Here is a 21,679-nt window from a genome sequence, read left to right as displayed (position 1 = left end):
GAGCATAAATAAAAGATAAGCTCAAGCAATTATATTTAAACGAAACGGATTTCGGTAAATACAAAAGCTGAGTTGGTGTTGTCGTGACAATACCATAAGTATCTAAAATCGAAACTGGTAACTCCTGGGAGGTTGCAGGCAGCCCCGAGTTGCAGTTCAATTAGGATACTAGTCGTCTCGGTCACAATCCGTAGAGTTAACTATGGTATGTGCCTACAACCCGGACAATTCAACTGCTTAACAGAATCATGTCGCAAGGGTAATATACGTAGTATATTTGTAGGTTTCTGTACAAACGACCTCCATCCTAATTCTTTTCTCGAGGAATGAGAATAAGGATTGGAGATCGACCACCTTCGTTCTCTAGTCTAGAGAGTGAAGGAGAAAGTCTTTCCCAAAGCAAAGCTTCAATGGTGAACAGAATACCGAAGACGAAAGTTCAAGCCAAACTGGATGTTCCCGTCCGTTCTTCTCTATTCCAGGTTGGTCGCCTACTGTGAGATACTCTTCTTTCAGCAGCAGTCTTCTTCCAAATGCTAGAAATTCCAGGAATTCGAGCATTAGGCGAGGTTCCCGATTATCGTGGTAACAATTATCGGGGTTTCTCGTCTCGCTCACTTTGGACTGTGGTCTCGTGTAAGTGTTCAGAGATCGTAAAAAACTCAAAACACTCTGAGAGTGCTAGAAATTCCGCAGAATTCTAAGCAATCTGCGAAACCCCCACCGAATTCGTCAAACGATTATTGTCTGGTGGTCCTCTCGATTCCCGTAGAAATCGAGGATGGGGCAGAATCCTTCCTCAACGATTGGGGCTTACGTCAGGTAGGACCCGAAGGTCCCCCCGGTAGCGCAGTCCCCTACGTGGGAACCTACAGAGAACTCTGTAGGATCCCTCCCCTTTCCCTCGTAGCCGTAAGGAGAGAGGGAATGGGGGAGGAATTGAATACTCGCTCGCCTTCCCAGCGGAACTAGTAGTTGGAGAAGAGTAGGAGCAGCCATCGCCTTGCGGTGATGGCCTCTCAGTCTGGAAAAACGTACTGTCAGAAAACGTTTCCCCCCCCTCCCCCCGAGGAGGGTTATGAACTCACACTGTAGGTAAGGATCTGCTGCCACTGTCAACGTCGTCTGGGTGGAGCTGATCGACACCTGACAGGAGAGAGCCGATACCGTCCTCTGATCATTCCAGTCCTCATCGAGGTCGAAACCTCTCAGGAGGACCGAGGAGGGGGGGGGGGGGGAGCGCTGCAATACTCTGTAGAAACGCCGCTGTCGCAGTAGAGGAGGTGGAATTAGCTTGTTCGACCGGCCAGACCTGAGCGAGCCATCTTGTCTGGAGACGAGAGGCTCTACCTGGTCCAGAACCGAGTCGAGAAGCTCCGATCACGGCAAGACCACCGTCAGTCTGGGTTCCCTTCTTCGGGCTTCAGAACGACTTGAGCCGTAACGTGGGCTTTGCTGGTGGGAGCGGCGATGTTTCACCAAGGTCGTTGTGCTGACGAATCAGCACAATAACCTCAGTACAATTCCTCTGGATCTCGGAAGTCACAGCATCTTGCAGAGTAGGACCGTCAAGCCCCTCGAACAAGAGCCTTATTCCGAGAACCTCCCCCTTAAGGAGGGGAAACTGCGATAGACCCCTCTCGGATTCCTCCTGCCTCTTGCGCGTACGTCCTGGTCAGTCCAAAGATCGTACCTGGTACTTACGGCGTCGTGACGGGATCGTGCGGGGCATGCCCCTCACGATCACCCTGCTGTGCCTCATTCTTCCCGGTGCAAACCGAGGAAGTTGCAGGCACGGGAGAGGAAGACATGACGCTCCTCTTTCGCTCGCTGGCAGAAGCAGCGGGCTTGGAGGGCAGCAGGCGGTCGCCAACTTGCAGGCCTAGTCGAGCCGTTTCCCAGGGAAAAACGGCTGGACCGAGAACAGCGTCCCCGATCTCGTGTGCAGAGGAGCTGCCGCTGGTCCCCCTATCCGCCTGGTCCCTGTGGGAGCGGCGGTCAGGAGACCTGCAGAGACCAATGTCGCGGTGAGACCGGTGCGTGTCCTCGCGGCGCGTCATACCATTGGTACCAGCCGAGGCTGGCGCCAACGATAGGGAGGGGGGGACCTCTTCCCAGCCTCAGCCTGTGGCTGGTCAGAGACAGTCACTTCTACCAGGGTTACCAGCTGGTCGCTGCAAGAGCGGCCGCTGGCCTGGCGAGAGTCACCTGAGCGGCTCTCACCAGCTTCTGCTCCGTGCCGCGGTCCTGGCGCTGAGTGAACTCTGGCGCCAAAACTTTGGCTATACGGTCTCCCGCGGGAGATTGTATACTCGGAACCTCTCGCGAACGAGAGACCGAGCCGGAACCTGGCGTAGCGGCAGGGTCGCTAACACCAGGCGAGGAAGTACCGGTGGTAGCCGGTACCCCTCTGGTCCCCGTCTTCTTCTTCCTTGCTGAAGGGGAGACGGGCCTTGTTCCAGAAAGAGCAGGAGGACCGGCAGAAGAACCACCCGTGGGACGAGCCCTTAGAAGTTCCCGAAGGAGCCTTCTTAGGGGGGAAACCCGGGTTACCAGCTGGTCGCTGCGAGAGCGGCCGCTGGCCTGGCGAGAGTCACCTGACCAGCTCTCACCAGCCTTCTGCTCCGTGCCACGGTCTTGGTGCCGAGCGAACTCTGGGGCCAGAACTTTGGCTGCACGGTCTCCCGCGGGAGACCGTACACTCGGAATCTCTCGCGAACGAGAGACCGAGCCGGAACCTGGCGTAGCGGCAGCGCCGCTAACACCAGGCGAGGAAGTACTGGTGGTAGCCGGTACCCCTCTGGTCCCCGTCTTCTTCTTCCTTGCGGAAGGGGAGACGGGCCCTGTTCCCGAAGGAGCAGGAGGACCAGCAGAAGGACGAGACCCGAAGGAGTGGGACGGGCCCTTAGAAGTCCCGAGGAGCCTTCTTGGGGGGGGGGACGCAGCCTTCTTCTTCTTCGGTCTTGGTAGCCTTAGAAGTCGAAGGGGAAGAGGCGGCAGCGACGACGAAGAAGACGACGACGCACCTTCCTCTCTTCTCGTCAGCTCAGACATGTCCAGATCCTCCATCCAGGACGGAGCCGGGGCAATTGCCGAAGCAACACGGCCCGGCTGCACCTGTCCGGAAGGACCTGAGTCTGGGGCAGCAGCAACGTGGGCAGGAGCGGGAACAGCAGGAGCAGCAAGAGCGGCTGGGCCAGCAGCAAGAACAGCGGTAGCGGCAGGTACGGCCGGTACGGCAGGCAAGTCAGGTAACCCAGGAGGCTTAGCTTCAGCCATCGACATCCTGGGTACCAGTGGCAGGTCCAGGGGAGCTTTTGGGCAGCGGAAGTCTGGGGTCAGCAGCACAAAGAACCCAGGAGGAGCAGCACACCCCTCCTCAGTACGGCAGCGATCGGCCCTTGAACGGCGGCTGTCAGCGTCACCATCATCACATGCGGGGTATCACAAGGTGAGGAGGGGCGGCATACCCTGGGGTAGTGTTGTGGTGGTCACCGCTCCATGGGTGACTGCCCCCGCCCCCGCCAGACGCTGAAACAACCCCTGGACACTAGGCACGCCCTGCAGACACGAGGACGCCCACACCTGTCCCAGGTTACTCGTTCTGCAGAAGCAACAAGAGTGATTAGTGGAGGGGTACCCTCGTGTGTGTGGGGGGGGGGGGGTAAGCTAGCCTCACCCCGAACGAACGGGAGACCCCGAAAACAATTGTACGTCAGGGCACCGAGAGCCCTCCTCCACGCTCGACAGTTCATGCGAGGAGAGAGGCCCAGATACTCCTCCCCCCCGAAGGGGAAGGTGCCATTCGTGGGAGCTGAGGAGGGGGGGGGGGGGGGGGGCAGGAAAAAAGACAAAGAATCGGTTACCAAGGGAGTCACGGGAGAGCTTTCCGACGACTTCTTGGCAGGCCTTCGCTTCCCCCGCCCCCGCACAGCATCCACTGCACCTACACCAATAACGTTACGAGACCAAACGTGCCCTCTGCACCGAGCGCAAAAATGTTATTGTTATGATACAATAAAGTTTGTTCATACTTACCTGGCAGATATATATATAGCTGTATTCTCCGAAGTCCGACAGAATTTCAAAAACTCCGGGCACACGCAGTGGGCGCCGGCCAGGTGGTTAGTACCCATTCCCGCCGCTGGGAGGATTCGGATATTCAGGAATTTTTCATACCACTATGATTTTTCATACCACCCCTGTCCCCAGGGAGGGGTTTTGGTGGGTGGGTACTTTAATTATATATATCTGCCAGGTAAGTATGAACAAACTTTATTGTATCATAACAATAACATTTTGTTCATGAAACTTACCTGTCAGATATATATATAGCTGAATCCCACCATTGGAGGTGGGAAGGGACAGAATAGAAGGATTAGGAAACACCTCAAGTGCAGATGATTGACATCTTGATTCCTTACCTGTTAGCATAGCTGACTTCTTGATTACTGTCACCGAAGTCTGCTTTGCTTTACTAGAGTTGCCAACAAGGTAGTGACCTGTGTAGTTGGTGCGCTCTAGATGATCTGTCAACGGGTGGGAGCGTGACCACAATGTGACTAGAGCCATATTGACCATACTGTGAGGGCAACGAAGCTAAAACCACCACCTGACCTAACCTATCGAAGTTAGTCCCATAACTTCTAGGCTAACGAAAGGGAAAGCGCCTCAAGCGACCAACCCTTCAAAGTTAAAAGCACACCTATCCCTTTTCTATAGGATAGGATTCGTGCTGCTTCCTGCCTCCAATAATATTTTCTACGGATATGTATGGTCCTAGCGACTCGCAGATCTCATATGTCGTCTTCACATCCCGTCGGGAGTGTGAAGCGAACACAGAGTTGCTTCGCTCAACGTGGCACTCAGGATATTACTGAGTGTCATGCTCTGTTGAAATGCTTCCGAGGCCGCGCCCTCACCTCGTGAGCATTTACTTTAAAAGGTTTCAAATCTTTGTTCAAACATGACGAATGAGCCTCTTAAAAAGACTCCTTAAAAATAACGCCAGGGCGTTCTTCGACATGGGCAAGACTGGTCTTTTTACGGAACACCGCAGATTGTCCGAATGACCTCGACTTTCTTTAGTTTTATCAAGATAAAACTTGAGAGTCCCGACAGGGCACAGGACTCTCTGTGGCTCTTGCCCAATAATTTGTGCCATCCCCTTGATCTCCAGGTCTCTGGGCCAAGGGTTAGACGGTTTTCGTTCTTAGCAAGAACGGAAGGCTTAGAGGACACCGAATTATGTCCTCTAAAGCCAAAACCTCTGATGATGGCTAAAACCTCACTAACCATCTTTGCCGTAGCTAGAGTGGTTAGAAAATTAGCCTTTCTGGTTACGTGTATTAAGTTTACAGAAAGGAGAGGTTCGAAATGCTTTGACATCAGGAACTTCAGACTACATCTAAGTTCCATGCCGGAAGCTTCGATCTAAAAAATTTCAAGATTTCCACAGACCTCAAAGATCGTGAAGGGCTTTGTTGTTTGACAGATCCGAATCTCTGAGCCTAGAGGCCGTCAACATATTTCCGTATTCTACAATAGTTGGGACTGCTAGCTTATCCCATAATTCAGACGGAATGGGAAGGCGGTAAAGTAATTCACAGAGGTCAGAGGTGGAGGAACAGTCATTCTTCCTGCCCTATGTCCAGAAACGGCCCACTCCGATTGGTACACTGCAAAATATGCAGCACTGCTTTGCTTTGGCAATGAGACTTGCAATTAATCTTGAAGATCCTCTCTCTTCTTGACAGTCTGAACGCATTCAGACTCAGAGCGGAGAGATTTTAGGTACCTCTCGAAGTGAGGCTGTTAGAGTAGACCGATTCTCTCGGGAAGGGTCCTTGGAAAGTGCTCTCTGAAGACGTGACCTCTGTGAATCCAGCCTCTCGAAGGCCAACATGGGGCGATCAGCGTCTTTCTCACTCCCTCCTGACGCCAGCGATTATCTTATTACATTTCCTAAGCTTTTGAACAGGGGAAAAGGGCTAACCAACTATCCCCATTCCATACTATAGGATGGCGTATTGCTACCGCTCTCGGATCGAGAATAAGGGCGCAACGTAGAGGAAGCTTCTTCGTCTTCAATATTGTTCGTCTTCAATATTGCAAAATCTACGAAAGGACGTCCCCAAAGTCTCCACAACTCTCGACATACTTCTAAGCGAGGATTACTCAAACGTCAGTAGTTGCTGCCGTCGATCGAGAAGATCCGCACGGACATGCAATCGTGTAACGAACCTCTTAAGGATCGTTACTTTCCGTGCCTATGCCGATAACCATCTCTCTTTTCTTGGGATATGAGAGAGCTGCGGAATTATCTGAGATGATTTGGACCACTCGACCAAAACCTCACTCTTCGAGGAACTGGAGAGCCAACCAAATTGCTTCCAATTCTTTTAGATTATGTGCCAGGGACCTCTGTCCGGATGCCTGGCTCCCTCTCAGTATCACCTGAGGTGATCCTTAACCCCCCATTGAGAGACGTTTAGAATTATCTCTAGATCTTTGATGTTATTTCAGTTCTCCTGTAGGAAAAACTGTAGAGGTCTGAATTGCAGTCTATTCAGGGAAACAAGCTTCTCCAGCGAGGAAATGGTCCCCAGCAGACTCATCCATTCCCTCACTAAGCATGCTTCCTTCCCTAATAAGGCTGCGCTTTGCATAAGCAGGAGAGCATTATTGTAGTGCTATGCTGCGGTAGACTCGTACAGAATTCTGTTACAGTGCGGTAAGCAGCGCCGAACATGTCTAAGAGATATCTCTGTTGAAAATTTCTTAGCAAAAGGAAGTCGTTTATTCATGATTACCAGAAATCCCCTCAACCCGAGGCGAAAGTCATGACTGTAGGGCAGAGATACGGTTCGTAAATCAATCCCGCGGGAGAGAGAGACGTAACCGACTGAGCATTACAACGAGCTACCTAACACTGAGTTGGTGACAGTGTGAGACACTGTGACAGTTACAGGCAGCAGCTTATGTTCACCTTCTCGCAGTCTTATGCCGAGTTGCCAGCTATTCTATTCATCTAAGGAATAGATTTTCCATTATTTGAGCAGAAACTCTCAAGTTGGCATATTTAAGCGAAACAGAATTCGCTAAAGTACAGAAGCTGATTTTGTGTTGTCGTAAACATTACGCTTAATTAACCAAATGTTAAATCGGAAACTCCTGGAAAGTTGCCGGGAGTACCGATTAAATATACTGCGTCATCCACAATGACAGCAACCTCTCGTTTCGCACTATTCTGCCTGAGTTACCAGCTACTCTCTTCTACGAAGGAATAGGTTCGTTACTATTATCGATCATAAGGAAATTCTCAAGCAGGCATATTTAAGCGAAACATAATTCGCTACATGCAGAAGCTGAGTTGGTGTTGTTGTAACAATACCTTCAAGCATTGTCCTTACACCGGAAACTCCTGGAAGTTTGCAGGAAGGACCGATTAAATACACTTAAAATAACAGTCCTTTCGGTTGCCATCTGTAGAGGTAACTACGATATGCGTATATGACTTGAACTTTACATTAGTAATATGACGCGAAGATAAAATACATAAGTATTGCAGTCACTGAACATCTAATTCTCTACTACATTCTTTCCTCGACGAGGAAGAGAGAGAGAATGGAAATCGACTGTCTTCATTCTCTTTGCCAAGAGAAGGAATAATATTATTCAAATGGAAATCCTCAAGTGAGAACCGAAGATCGAAAAGGAAAGTTCAAGCTTCTTATGATATTTGACATAAGACTTCATGGACGTAGTCTATAAGTCTTTTTCCTGGATGAGCCTCTGACTAATGAATGAGAGCTCTTTCGAAATTTTGTTACTTATCCGCTTATGCGATAAAATGTTATTAAGAACTTTGTCAATAAGAACTAACCCAATTGCATGACGGAAAGTAATCCAGGAATTCGAGCATATAGCCTTCCCGATTCCCGCAGAAATCGAGGAAGGGGCAGGATTCCTGATTAGAGACTGGGCTTACAACAGGAAGGACCTTAATGTTCCCCTTCGGCAGCGCAATCCCGAAAGCAGACGAGGCGTTTTATGACACCGAAATCTGCTTACAGTTTTCCTGGAATTCATCAAGTGATGGATTCTATTGAACGCTCCCTTCGTAGAAAGCGAAGTAGACATCTTGACGAGACCAAACTCCTTCCTCTTCTTCGACGGCGCCCTCTTGAAGAGCGTTCTTGCAGGAATCCTGCCGAACGTCTTGATGCGTAGGACGCCTATCGTTCTGAAGAACGTCCTGGCAAGTGCTCTACCAAGCGTCATGACGTGTAGGATGCCGAGCGTCTTCAAAAGCGTCCTCGCTAGTGTCCTGGCGAGCGTCCTCGCTAGCGTCCTGGCGAGCGTCCTCGCTAGCGTCCTGGCGAGCGTCCTGGCGAGCGTCCAGATGTGTAAGACATCGAGCGTCTTCCAAAAAGCTTATCAATGTTTATGACGTCGAGCGTCTTCTGAAAGGCCACCCGAAAGCGTCCTGGAGAGCCACACGCTGCTCCTGAAGTGTGAGAGCACTATAGGAAGACGTAAGGCTATCGTCTCCAAGACGGCCTTAAAGACTTTCGTTACCTTCTAACAAAGACGGTGGCCGCCTGTGCAACATCTTGCGTCTTAGTAATGCAAATGAACATATCCAGAAACGCGCTCAAAAAAGGAACGCCGAGCGTTCCGAAAGGCATCGTCGCGAGGTGCTTGCCGAACGTCCTGATTGCATTCTTTGAGCGTCTTGAAGAGCGTCCGGAATAGAAGAGCGACGAACATCAAGGGAAGCGTCATAGTGAATGACGTGCGTCAACACGAGTTAACTTGAGAACTTGAGAGGCTTCCTGGCGAGGGGAGAGCCGGCATGAAACGCGAGCGTCCTAAGCATAAGTACGGTGATCGTCATCAAGGACGAGTCTTAAGGACGTTCGCCACTCTTGACAAAAACGACGGCCGGCGTGCGACATCTTGCGTCTTTGTCACGCTCATCGACACTGCAGAAGGGCATTTAAAAGGACGCCTGTGTGTTCTTGGGTATGAGGAATTCTTTGCCCTTCTCCTGTCGAAAACTAGATAGTCTGTCCAGTGTCATCTCTGTCCGTGACAGAGCGTCCCTTAGGGACGAGTAAGATGCGTCTTGGCGAGCTGTTTGACTATGCAAATCAGCTTGCCGGACGTCAAGCTTATGAGCTTGAACAATATCCCATTTCGTAGTAAAGCGAACGTCACATAACGTATACATAGCGCCATGAGGGGACGAGGGAGGGGAGCGTCTTGGAAAGCAAGAAAACAATCCTTGCTACAAGAGTAAAGACGTTCCTTCCTCTCGATAGAGCGTTGAATGTCTCGAAAGGCATCCTCGTGAGGGTCCTGCCTTAAGGACATTTTTAATCTCTTGACCAAGACGACAGCCGCCTGTGCGACATTTTGCGTCTTTGTCACGCTTATCGATATTAAGTCAAGCCGAAGGACGCCAGATCAGTACTCTGACGCTCCCTCCTGACGAGAGAGAGGACGTGAAGCATCCTCTTCTCTGAAGCTTCTTTTTTAGAGGGCGCGAGTCCTTTCGAGAGCTCCAACCTTGCGGGGAGGACACCTCGGAGGACGAGAAGCAATCTTTCATGATTCGTGCACGTGCACGATCTTTGGCAGCCTTATCCTGCCGAAGGGACGCCAGATCGGTGGGGGGTTCCCGTAACCCTCCTTCGGTTTTCAACTTGCCCCCTCCCTGGTTCCTGGGAGTCCGACAGAAGTTTAGACCTAGAGGAGTTATAGGACCGATCTGACGCCCCCTCCACAACTCTAGGGGCAAAATCAACATCACTACACTCACAACACTGATTGGAGAGCGAGCACTTTTTCAAAGCTTACTTGATGTAATCCACCATAATAGAAAGGGCATTACTTCTCACAGAACTTCCTCTAGGCCCGTAAGCCATACCACAGGGTTAGGCAAAATAAAGTCTACTGGAGGTTAGTAGGTTCATTATCCTAACTTCTGTTACTGTGGAGGAAGACCTCCTGATTCTATCACGCTCTAATTTGCGTACATACGAATCATACGTCTTCTTTCGGAATCAGTCAACATTACACTAATTACATTGATCTTTCAACAAAGAAAACATGTAAACGTCATGTATACTAAGCGAGTGTCTACCGAAGGTTTCGGTAGCCTCCCCTTACCCGTTGCAGACAACAAAGTCTGAAACTAGGCTAACTAGATTCAGACATCATATGCAATGAAAAAATTTTAATTAATTTATGATAGCGTATGCCTAGCCACAAATCCAAGTTCAATCAATGTTTCAAAAAAAATTAAGTAGGATACTTAAGCGGCTAATGAAGTTTCAAAATCCTAGGCGGAGGTAATGGAAACAGGTGTTTTCACTACCGCGACAGAGAAAAATCTGAATAGAAAATGGGAATGATTCCTGATATCCGCCTCCCAGCGGCGGGAATGGGTACTAACCACCTGGCCGCCCACTGCGTGTGCCGGGAGTTTTGAAATTCTGTCGGACTTCGGAGAATACAGCTATATATATATCTGACAGGTAAGTTTCATGAACAAAATAAAGATTAATTCCCGGTATGAGCGGGAACCAATCTAATATGAATATTGATGCAATGAAATAATATATAAAGTGAAACAGAATACTGCACTTGCGATTCACTTTCACACAATATAAAAGGGGAAGGATCAATTCCTGGGTAAGAGCGGAAAACTTGATCCACAATCAAATAATATATGAAAATGAAAAAGAATACTGCTCTTGCGTTCACTTTCATACAAATTAAAGGGCTCGTGCCACGAGCATTCTCGCCCTCAGCCCCGAGTGCACAAGGCAAAATATAAATGAAAAAAAAGTACTGTACTTACAAGTTTCACTTTCACAATTTCACCCAGAAATAAACGACTCGGCACGAGCGCGCTCCAGCCCTCGGCACCGAGAACATATTCATGTGGATCAACTTGGGAAAAGAGCGGAAACTGCCGCATCTACGGTGATAGCTCCTCTAGACCCATAATTTATTTAATTAATGAAAATGAAAACAGAGTACTTACAATTTCATTTTCAAACCAAACAAACCAGTAGTGGAAAACACAATATAAACAAAGCATACGACGATGAAGCGGGCAGAGAGCGATGACGAACACGTCCTCCACACACGCAGCCGAAAGCAAAAGATTCTTCACCTCTCAGGCGCACAGGCGCGTGCACTGTCGGACAAGCAGTTAACTACCGTTCTCCCCTTGTTCGAAGCTTACAACCGTTCCAGCTGCCGCTAGCTATTTCCTATTATTAAAGGACCGAGGGTTTGTATAACGTATCGGAACAAATACTCTACATCCCCGAACTATGGCATTTTAACAAGAAGTGCTTTCATATAAACCACATACAATATATGCCGCTACACACTGGTCACAAATATTCCGTCTTTTGTCAGTTACACAGAAGGCAGTCTCCCCACTTATGTGCCATCTGGATCCAAGTGTCTCAACCACCCTCAATATTAAGTCCAGTTTATGTGAGGTAGCATGGCTTACTGGGCTAAAACAACCCCTATTAATCATATAGCATTTGCCTAATTCACTTTTCAGTTGGGACACCAAGATGTTGCATACCCCAAATTGTTAATGTTTAGATCCAGTAAAATACTTGAAGGGCTGTAAGGAGCCAGGAACCAAGTAAGGTAGTTAAAAGGAATGTAAAGGTTATGGTAAAAGTATATGAAGCATACAGCAAGATACTTGTATCAAGGAAGTATTCTGACAAATAAGAGAAGTGCACTTACTATCACTAGAAGTCTTTGTCTCTTGGCAGTACCAGACAATGTAACCGAGTTATGATGTACTAAATAATTATATTCCAAATCTCTTCTCTTCTCTTCGGTAAAGCATGGTATACCATACCTACCAGTACCAATGAATAATATTCCAACAATTCATCACTGACATCTCTCAAATAAAAATCAGCAAAGGTACACTAACATTAGCAAGTCGCTGTACATAAAACAAGAGGAGTTCTCCGACTTTGTGGACTACCACTTTTAGTTGTTAGCATTGTCTGTAGGAATGTAAAGATCTTGAATACTGAACTCACAGACTGTGATTTATGGAGAAACAGCAAAATATTGTAGTGTGGTGCTTGTTTAAAATTAATTCCAATCACTAATTGGGTTCTAATAAATACTCTGGCACTTGCAGAGATATAGACTTTATTTACAGCCTAACCTATTTAAGGTAGTCTAGATTAACTTTGAAATGTAGGTACATGTATTTGCAAAAAATGATATTTTAATGATAAAATAAGGTTTCACATATACTTACCAAACAATTACATTAGCTGTACGCTTTCTTACCTGGCAGTCGAAAATTCAAATTCCTGGCAGCGGTAGCAGCGCTGCCAATGTTTGTGTAGGTGATACAGATCCCACCCACTTTCGGGAATACCTGGTACTGCTGAGCTAGACTCTTCAATTCGTTGAGCCGCAACGTCGATCTGTGGGAAGGAGGGAGGGCTCTGATTATGTAATTGTTTGGTAAGTATATGTGAAACCTTATTTTTTCATTAAAATGTCATTTTCACATAAGTGACTTACCAAACAATTACATTAGCTGACTCCACACTACCCGGAAGGTGGGTATATGGACAGCTTTATGAACATAAACAACAGTCATGTGCTTACATTATATATAATGTCTGCAGTACCTTACCTTGTGAGAGAGCAGCTACAGGTAGAAACTGCCTCTGGTCGGCGCTCTCATCACATGTAGGAGACGTGGGAGTAAAGGCCAGGGTCATCCATACTAATGGTGGGATTTTTGCAATCATGGAAGTACACTGATGAATGACAAAAACAACTATAATTTGCCCTTGCCCCGGGTGAAAAGACTAGATAAAAACCACACAAAACCATCACCTACACTAAAACCCATGTGATACCCTTAACCAGATATAAGAACTGATGGGTACTTCAGGTACATGTACCCCAGGCTTCCCACAAACTTAAAAAACCTCAAATTCAAGGCAAGGAGATGATAGAGGAAAAAACTGGTTCCCCCTATGCTTCCTCTTCCAACACCATTCCCGCTACTGACAACGGTCCCAATCTAAAACAGTTTTCGCAAGTAGTTTCTGCCTCCTTCAAATAGTGCAATGCAAACACCGATTTCGACCTCCAGAATGTTGTTTGCATAATGGAGGATAGAGACATATTCTGTCTGAAAGCCAAAGACGTTGCTACTGCACGAATCTCATGCGTATTCACTGTCAGCACCCTATGAGCATGTTCCTGAGTTTGGGCATGTGCTTCTCGGATCAAACTCCTCAGGAAAAATGACATTGCATTCTTTGAAAGAGGCCAACACGGGTCTTTCACCGAGCACCAGAGTCGGCTCGACTCTCCTCTCACAGTTTCTGTACTAGTCAGGTAGTGTCTGATGGCTCTGACCGGACACAATGTACGTTCCTCATCTTCCGACCCGACCAAGTCCATTAGGTTCTTTATCTTGAAAGAATGGGGCCAAGGATTCGAGGGATCCTCATTTTTAGCAAGGAAGTCTGTTACATAAGAACAAACTGCATTGCCCTTGGCGAAACCCACTTCCTTACTCATCGCCTGCAACTCGCTTACTCTTCCCACTGTGGCTAAGGCGACTAGGAATAGTGTCTTGCTAGTTACGTCCCTCAAGGTTCCAAAATTCAACAGTTCGAATCGGGGTCCGTTGAGCCACCTTAAAACTACATCCAAATTCCATTCCACTTCTTCAGGCTTGAAAATCTTGGAGGAACTAAAGGATCTGATCAGGTCACTGATGTCCTGATTTGACGAAATTTCGAGGCCTCTATGCTTGAAAACCGATGAAAGCATGGCCCTATATCCTTTAATAGTTGAAGTGGCCAACTTCTTGGTGTCCCTCAGAAATAAAAAAAATTCTGCAATTTCTGTTATAGATGTCTCAGAAGAAGAGATGCTATGTTGTCTGCACCATGACCTAAAGACTTTCCACTTGGACTGGTAGAGCTTGGCAGAAGAGCTTCTTCTGCAGCTAGCAATAGCTTCTGACGCCCTTCGCAAAAACCCTTTTGCTCTGACCAGGTTCCTGACAGTCTGAATCCTGTCAGGGCCAGAGCAGACAACCCTTGGTGATATCGGTTGAAATGGGGTTGTCTGAGAAGCGATGGATTTTGTGGAAGTAGTCTGGGAAAATCCACCAGCAGATTGAGAAGGTCTGGGAACCACTCTTTCCTGGGCCAGAATGACGCTACTAGGGTCATTGTCACATTCTGGTCTGATTGAAGCTTGTTTAAGACCTCTCTTATCATCTCGAAGGGAGGAAAAGCATAAACATCCAGTCCAGTCCAGACATACCCAAATCCATAACGGATTTTGCCAAGAACTCAAATTTCTTGTCCATCTTGGACTCTAACAAGGAAATGGTGTTGGGATCGGAAACATGGGATATATACCTGGTCTGGAGTAATTGGTACTGAAGTTGGAGGACTATCAATAGGTGAAATATTCCATAAAAGTGGAGAAGATAGTGACGGTTTGTTCGCCTCTAAAGGCATGGGAGTTGTCTCTACTCTAGTTTTACTACCCGCTCTAAGAGCTGCTTTCCTTTTCCTATCTTTGTCCATCTTATCCAAATGAGCTTGAAAAGTCTTCCAAACTTGTTCATCTAAACTACGGCACTCATCACAAGTTAATTCCTTGCTACAGCACTGACCCCTACATTTAACACATTTGGAGTGCGGATCGTAACATAGTTTAGCTAATCTAGTTTTGCAGCCACTGCTGCAAAACCTAACTGAAGAAGAACTAGCATCAGACATCTTCGTAATAACTTGTTAATAACTAGGCAGCTAACTGATGAAGCAAAATAGCCAACCAAGAAATTGTACATCACCAAAAAGAAAAAATCCACAATGGCGACGAAAGTCGACTGCAACAACAAACCACCGGTGTTACCCCGCTGCCGGCAGAAAACGAATTGAAAAGTCTAGCTCAGCAGTACCAGGTATTCCCGAAAGTGGGCGGGATATGTATCACCTACACAAACAATGGCAGCGCCGCTACCGCCGCCAGGAAATTGAATTTTCGACTGCCAGGTTAGAAAGCGTACAGCTAATGTAATTGTTTGGCAAGTCACTTATGTGAAATTAATTTTTTGTGCCACTGGAAACCTATCCCTTATAAATAAAAGGACCAAATGTAATTCACTCACCTCTTCCTCTTCCTGGTTTTCATATGAATCCCATTCTTCATCATCATCATCACCAACACTACTACTCCCGAGCTGCCCTGGGTGACAACCTTGGGGAAGAACAACTGTTCCTTTCTCCCTTGAGATAGGCTAATGCATCTTGTGGTAATGGGAGAATCAAGCTGCAAATTCAAAATTTATATATAAATAACCTAATAAAAACAATCAAATATAACGATTTGTCGAAAATTGTATATTTCCTAACTATACAAACCTGATGTCCTTTACAATAAGAATGTAACTTGCGGCAGCTGGAACCGGTCGTAAGCTTCGAACAAGCGAGTTCAGTAGTCAACTGCTTGTCCGACAGTCCGTGCACCGCGCGACTGGGAGGTGAAGAATCACTTTGCTTTAGGCCCAGGAAAAACAGAGTGAGGGGTGGCATGAGGTGGGACTATGTGTAAAGGACCTCAGGTTTGTAGTTAGGAAAAATACAATTTTCAACAAATTGTTATTTGTTCCGATACGAATACAAACCATCGGTCCTTTACAATAGGAAGACTCACTTCTTGGTGGGTGGAATCTGAGTCTTAAGAACAGACTGGTGTTCATCCAACCTTGGTTCCCTCCCTGGTCGTAAGAGCAGAGGGAGGGATCCTAGCCTCTGCCTAATGATCGGGGTTTGTACCGCAGGATCAATGGTCAGACCTCTGGACCAAAGTAATAAGAGGGAGCAAATGTACCTCTTAAAACTAGGAAGCATGAACTTGTTCCTATTGCAAGAGGCAATATGAAGTCATGGGTTTGTCTCTTGTTGGCTTCCACTTCCCCCCCCTTGTCGGGGGAAGTGGTGGATAATCGCTTCTATCCCTAATGAAAGGGATAGGATGGGGCTCGGTCGAGTAGCTTACCTGCATCACTTCCTGTTCCAGCATAGTGACGACCGCGTCCCTCTGCCCACAGGTAGAGGGAGAGAAGAAGATGGGGAAGAGAAGCCAGTCACACACTCATTCACTCATCCATTCATGCAGTCACACAAGGATGCGATGCTGTTCTGTCTGCTCAGGTGCTGGGTAAGCTACACAACTTGTTGAGCAGCCACCACGGGTCCCAAGGAAAAAGTGTCCAGGGACCTGTGGGCTATATCCCAAAGGTAGAAGGAGGTGAAGGTGGTCTGGTTGGACCACACCCCTGCCTTCAGGAACTGCGCCACGGATAAGTTCTTGCGGAACGCAAGGGAAGGACCAATACCTCTGACTTCGTGGGCTCTCAGACGAAGGGTACGGATGTCGTCGCTACCATCAGCTTTGTATGCCCTCCTGATCACCTCACGCAGCCAGAAAGAAAGTGTGTTCTTGGATACTTTTTTCTTGGTCACCCCGGTGCTAACGAAGAGGCGTCGACACTCAAGCCTGAGGTGCCGAGTTCTCTTCAGATAGCGCCGTAGTGCCCTTACAGGACAGAGCAGCATCTCATCCACATCGTTGTCGGTGAAGTCCATTAGGGAGGGGATTGTGAAAGACTCAAACCGGTCGTCAGGGACCGAAAGATTCTGAGTCTTCGCTACGAAGCTCGGGACAAAATCGAGCGTCACAGATCCCCATCCCCTGGAGTGCTTGACATTGAAGGAAAGACCATGCAGTTCCCCTACTCTCTTCGCTGATGCCAGGGCCAGCAAGAAGAGGGTCTTGAGGGTCAGATCCCTGTCTGACGACTCTTGGAGTGGCTTGAAGGGACTTTGAGTCAAGACTCCTAAGGACGAGAGTCACATCCCACCCCGGGGGCCTGAGTTCCCTGGGTGGGCAAGACCTCTCAAAGCTCCTCACAAGCAGGGAGATCTCGAACGAATTCGAGATATCCACTCCCCTCAGTTTCAGGACTAGGGCCAGAGCGGCTCTGTATTCTTTAACTGTGGGGACGGAGAGGAGCTTGTCTCGGCGAAGAAATACGAGGAAATCCACTACCTGCTGAAGAGTGGCTCTAAGAGGAGATAGACCCCGTCTACGACACCAACCACAGAGGACGGCCCACTTTCCCTGGTACACAGCTGCAGAGTTTGAATTTTAGCCTAGCCTAACCCCTTTTAATTACACAAATGAATAATCTACCCACCTGTATGCTTTCTCCAACTCCAGTATACTCCAGAAATCACCTTAGAACAACAGCACAACAAGACTTACGACCCAAAAACTCCTACCAGACAGAGAGCTCTCCCCTACCAACCACACAACACCAGCACATGCTTTCTACTGCACCGTGTTATTGTTTACATCACCCCAACGCCGCCGCCATCTTGTCTATGACGTCACAGCCTATGACGTCACAACACAACTTAAATGCATCAACAAACACCTTCTAGAATCAACCATATGCTGTCCATATATAGGACACCCACCATATTTCAACAATGCATAAAATACCAATAACAATTATACAATATATAGTCACAGAGGACTGTCTGACGTACCCAGCCATCTCTGTTGCTGCTCAGCGAGAAAAGCCCCTCGCTCGCAAGAGATGGTGGATAACAGCCAGCCGTGAAGATGTAGAGACTGGACTGTCTGGTGGGACCGTTCCACGTGTGGATGGACGAGAAGGTTGTGCCAAGGGGGAATCTCTCTCTGTGCTTCTGCAAGCAGAGCCAGAAGGTACGGGTACCAAACCTGGGGCCATTTGGGAGCCACCAGGATCATCCGGAGATTCGAGGCTGCCCAGATGCCTTTGAGACTGCCTGGTGTACTATACGATCACTGTCATCAGTGCGCCGTTGTTCCACAGCAGCGTCCACCATCTCTCCTGTGAAGAGAGAGGAGGCACTTTGCACCGGTCTGTTGCGAAGACCCAGTGCCGCCTCACGCCCAGCCGCCCTGATCACTCGGGTGAGGACTGCGTCCCTACGCCGAAGTAACAGGTTGGCCCACAGGTTTGCCATCTGGTGGGCTAGGTAGGAAATGTCTCTACCTCCAGACTGACACAGCCTCCCGAAAGCTGGGTCCCCCTCGGGAGTAATATTTCCCGAGGTGGCCACGACCTTAGACACTGTGAGGGACCACAGGTCTAACAAGGAGACTGCCTGGAATGCCGCCATGGCGGTGGATTCCAGTGCAAGTGCCTCATGCTGCGAGAACCACAAGTTTTCCGACAGGAGCTGCTGCAGAGACACCCCCAGAGTTAGCCTAGCTAGCTCCAGGTTAACCTGTTTGGGCAGCATAGGATCCTCTGAAGGCACGTAGAATCTCCTCTCTCGCAGTAGAGGCGGAAGAGGTAGCTTGGAAGACCTGCCGGACTTTAGCGAACCCTCCTGTCCCGAGACAAGAGAGTCCACCTGGCCCAGCACCGAGTCAGCCAGAGCTGATCGCGGCAGATCCACCGTCGTCTTGGGTTCCTTCTTAGGACCCCAGAACGACTCGAGCCGGGATGTGGGCTCAGAAGGTGGGAGCAGCGATCCTTCCCCGAGGTCGTTGTGCTGACGAATCAGCGCAATAACCTCTGCAAACAACCTTTGGATCTCAAGAGTGACCACGTCTTGTGGAGTGGAGTAGGACCATCCAGTCCCTCCAACAAGAATGCCTCTCGAGACCCTCCTCCTTCGGAAGGAGGAACAGCGACAGGCCCCTCCTGGTCTCCTCCTGCCACTTGCACATACGACCTGGTCGGTCCTAAGACCGTGTCTGGTTCGTAGGGCGCCATGGTGAGACCGTGAGGAGCGCATTCCTCACGATCACTCCGGATCGCCTTGCTCTTCCCGGCATAACCCGATGAAGTTGAAGAGATCGGAGAGGAAGACCTGACGCTCCCCCCTCGCTCACCGGTAGAACCGGTGTGCTTGGGGGGCTGCAGGCGATCGCCCACCGCGATCGAGCTGCAGGCCTGGTCGCGCAGCTCTCCTGGGGAGAGCGGCTGGACCGAGAACAGCGGCTCCGGTCCCGTGCATCAGAGGAGCTGCTGCTGGTCCTCCTACCCGCCTGGTCCCGATGGGAGCGGCGGTCAGGGGACCTGCAGAGACCACTGTCGCGGTGGGAGTGGTGCCTGTCCTCAAGGCGCGTCAAACCACTGGAACCAGCCGAGGCTGGTTCCTGCGATAGAGGGGACCTCTTCCTAGCCTCAGCCCGCGGCCGGTCTGGGACTGTTGCGTCAGCCCTGGTTACCTGCGGCTCGCTATGAGAGCAATCGCTGGCCTGGCAGGAGTCACCTGAGCGACTCTCACCAGTCTTCTGCTCCATGCCTCGGTCCTGGCGCCGAGCGAACTTGGAAGTCTGAGCCTTGGCTGTATGGTCACCCGCAGGCGGCCGTACACTCGGTACCTCTCGCGAACGAGAGGCCGAGCCGGAACCTGGTGTAGCGGCAGAACCCCTAGCACCAGGTGAGGAAGTACCCGTGTTAGCCAGTACCCCTCTGATCCCCGTCTTCTTCTTCCTTGCGGAAGGAGAGACAGGCCCCACTCCCGAAGGAGCGGGAGGACCAGCGGAAGAACCCCCCGTCCCACCGGAGTGAGACGGGCCCTTAGAAATTCCCAAAGGAGACTTCTTAGGGGGGGGGAGGTGGCACCCTTATTCTTCCTCGGCTTAGAAGCCTTGGAAGTCGAAGGGGAAGAGGCGGCAGCAGGCGACGACAAAGACGACGACAACGACACCTTCCTCCTCTTCCTCTTCTTCTTCGTCAGCTTCCTCGGGACAGACGTCAGGTCCTCCATCCAGGACGGAGCCGGGGCTATTGCCGAAGCACCTGTCCGGAAGGACCTGCGACTGGGGCAGCAACACCACGGGCAGGAACGACGTCGGCAAGGGATGGTCCAGGCACAGCAGGCATGGCAGGAACGTCAGGTACAGCAGGAGGTGGCACAGCAATCAACGACATCCTGAGTACCGGTGGAAGGTCCATGGGAGAACTCTTGGGGCACCTAAAGTCGGGGGCTGAGGCGTGAGCGGCGAACCCGGGTGGCGGTGGACGACCCTCCTCAGGAAACCAGCAATCGGGGCCTGCACCGCAGCTGAGGGTGTTACCGTGGTGATATGCTGGGTATACACCAGGTGAGGAGGTGCGGCATACCCCGGGGTCGAGACGGTGGTGGTGGTGGTGGTCACCAGTCCATGGGTGACCGGAGCAGCACCCGCAGATGGTGCAACAGCCCCCGAACGCTCGGCGTCCCCTGGAGGCCCAGCGAGAACCATACCTGGCCGAGGTCGTCGCCCGCAGCAGGAACACCTGAGGAGGCAAAGGTCGGGTTAGTAGGAGGGGTGCCCCTCGCACGGGGGGGGAGACAAGCCCCACCCCGATCGAACGGAAGACCCCGACGGATCGGGTGAAGAGAAGGAGCGAGAAACCCCCCCCTGAAGGGAAAGGAGCCATACGCGGGAGCTGAGATGGCGGCAGGAAGGAAGACGACGTGTCTATGACCAAGGGCGTCACCGGAGAACCCTCCAAAGACTCCCTGGCAGGCTTACGTCGCTTCCTTCTACCCTCATAGAGCACCCACTGCTCCTCCGACCAATTATTACACACAACACAGGGCTCGGCCCGAGAGCATTCGCGCCCTCGGCACCGAGCACACGGCCCTCCACACCAGGGCAAACTCTGCAGCTGATGGGGGGGGGGCATGGGGATGTCTCCAGCTCACGGGAATCCATAAATGATAATAAAATACAAAGCACACATACAGGTAGTGCTCGAGTTACGATAATTCGTTTTAACGATAATCCGATGTTACGATGGGGTTAGCAATTAATACTAAAAAAAAAAAAAAAAAAAAAACAAAAAAAAAAAAAAAAAAGTTGAAAATGCGTATTTTTAAATTTCGCGCACAGCGAGCGCTGGCAGCAGCGTACTACGCTGTAACGATATGTTGGCCCGAGAGCGAGAGGCTGGCGGTAGGTACAGCGGCAATGAGTTCGAACCTCACTTGCGCTCGTTTTGTGAACCAAGAAACATTAGGTCGGTGTTCGTTTGTGATTTGAGAGTTTTATAAGTACCGAAAATTAAAACAAAAAAACTATGTCTGCCAAACAACCAAATAGGTGTCCTGCTGGTAGTGCAAAAAAGAAGAGAGGCAATCCATCGCTTTGGAGCAGAAAACTGAAAATAATAAACCAGCGTGAAGCGGGAAAGGCAGTCATGGTTATGCACGTGACGAAACGTTTATCGCAATCGACGGTATCCACCATCCTCAAGGACAAGAACACGCGTAATGGATGCTGTAAAGGCATCTGCTTCAGTTCATTCAACGGTTATATCAAAGAAGAGGATAGGCCTTTGGAAGAAATGGAGCAATTACTGTTCAGGTGGATGGAGGATCAAATACAAAAAGCGTATGCCGCTCACGCCTCTTAACCATTCAGACAAAGGCGCGCATGCTTTTTGAAGAGCTGAAGAAGAATTATGATGATAACCACAACAAAAGTTTTGCAGCAAGTGCTGGATGGTTTCGTCGTTTCAAGAACCGCCATAATTTTCACAGTGTGAAAATTAGCGGTGAAGCAG

The 21,679-nt window shown here is 49.5% G+C and overlaps 1 protein-coding gene across 1 annotated transcript in view; it reads right to left on the bottom strand.

Annotated features, from left to right (window-relative positions):
- The window catches only part of LOC135196438 (translation initiation factor eIF2 assembly protein-like), a gene marked incomplete in the record, with an annotated part of 51,249 nt that overhangs the window by 24,012 nt on the left and 5,558 nt on the right, over positions 1–21,679 (bottom strand). The window contains 1 exon segment of the mRNA XM_064223272.1: positions 15,224–15,384.

Source organism: Macrobrachium nipponense, chromosome 17 (assembly GCF_015104395.2).
Source record: "Macrobrachium nipponense isolate FS-2020 chromosome 17, ASM1510439v2, whole genome shotgun sequence".
In the NCBI taxonomy this organism is placed as follows: Eukaryota; Metazoa; Arthropoda; class Malacostraca; order Decapoda; family Palaemonidae; genus Macrobrachium; species Macrobrachium nipponense.
Note: the sequence above shows the minus strand (reverse complement) of the source record. Positions and strands in the feature narration are given on the sequence as shown.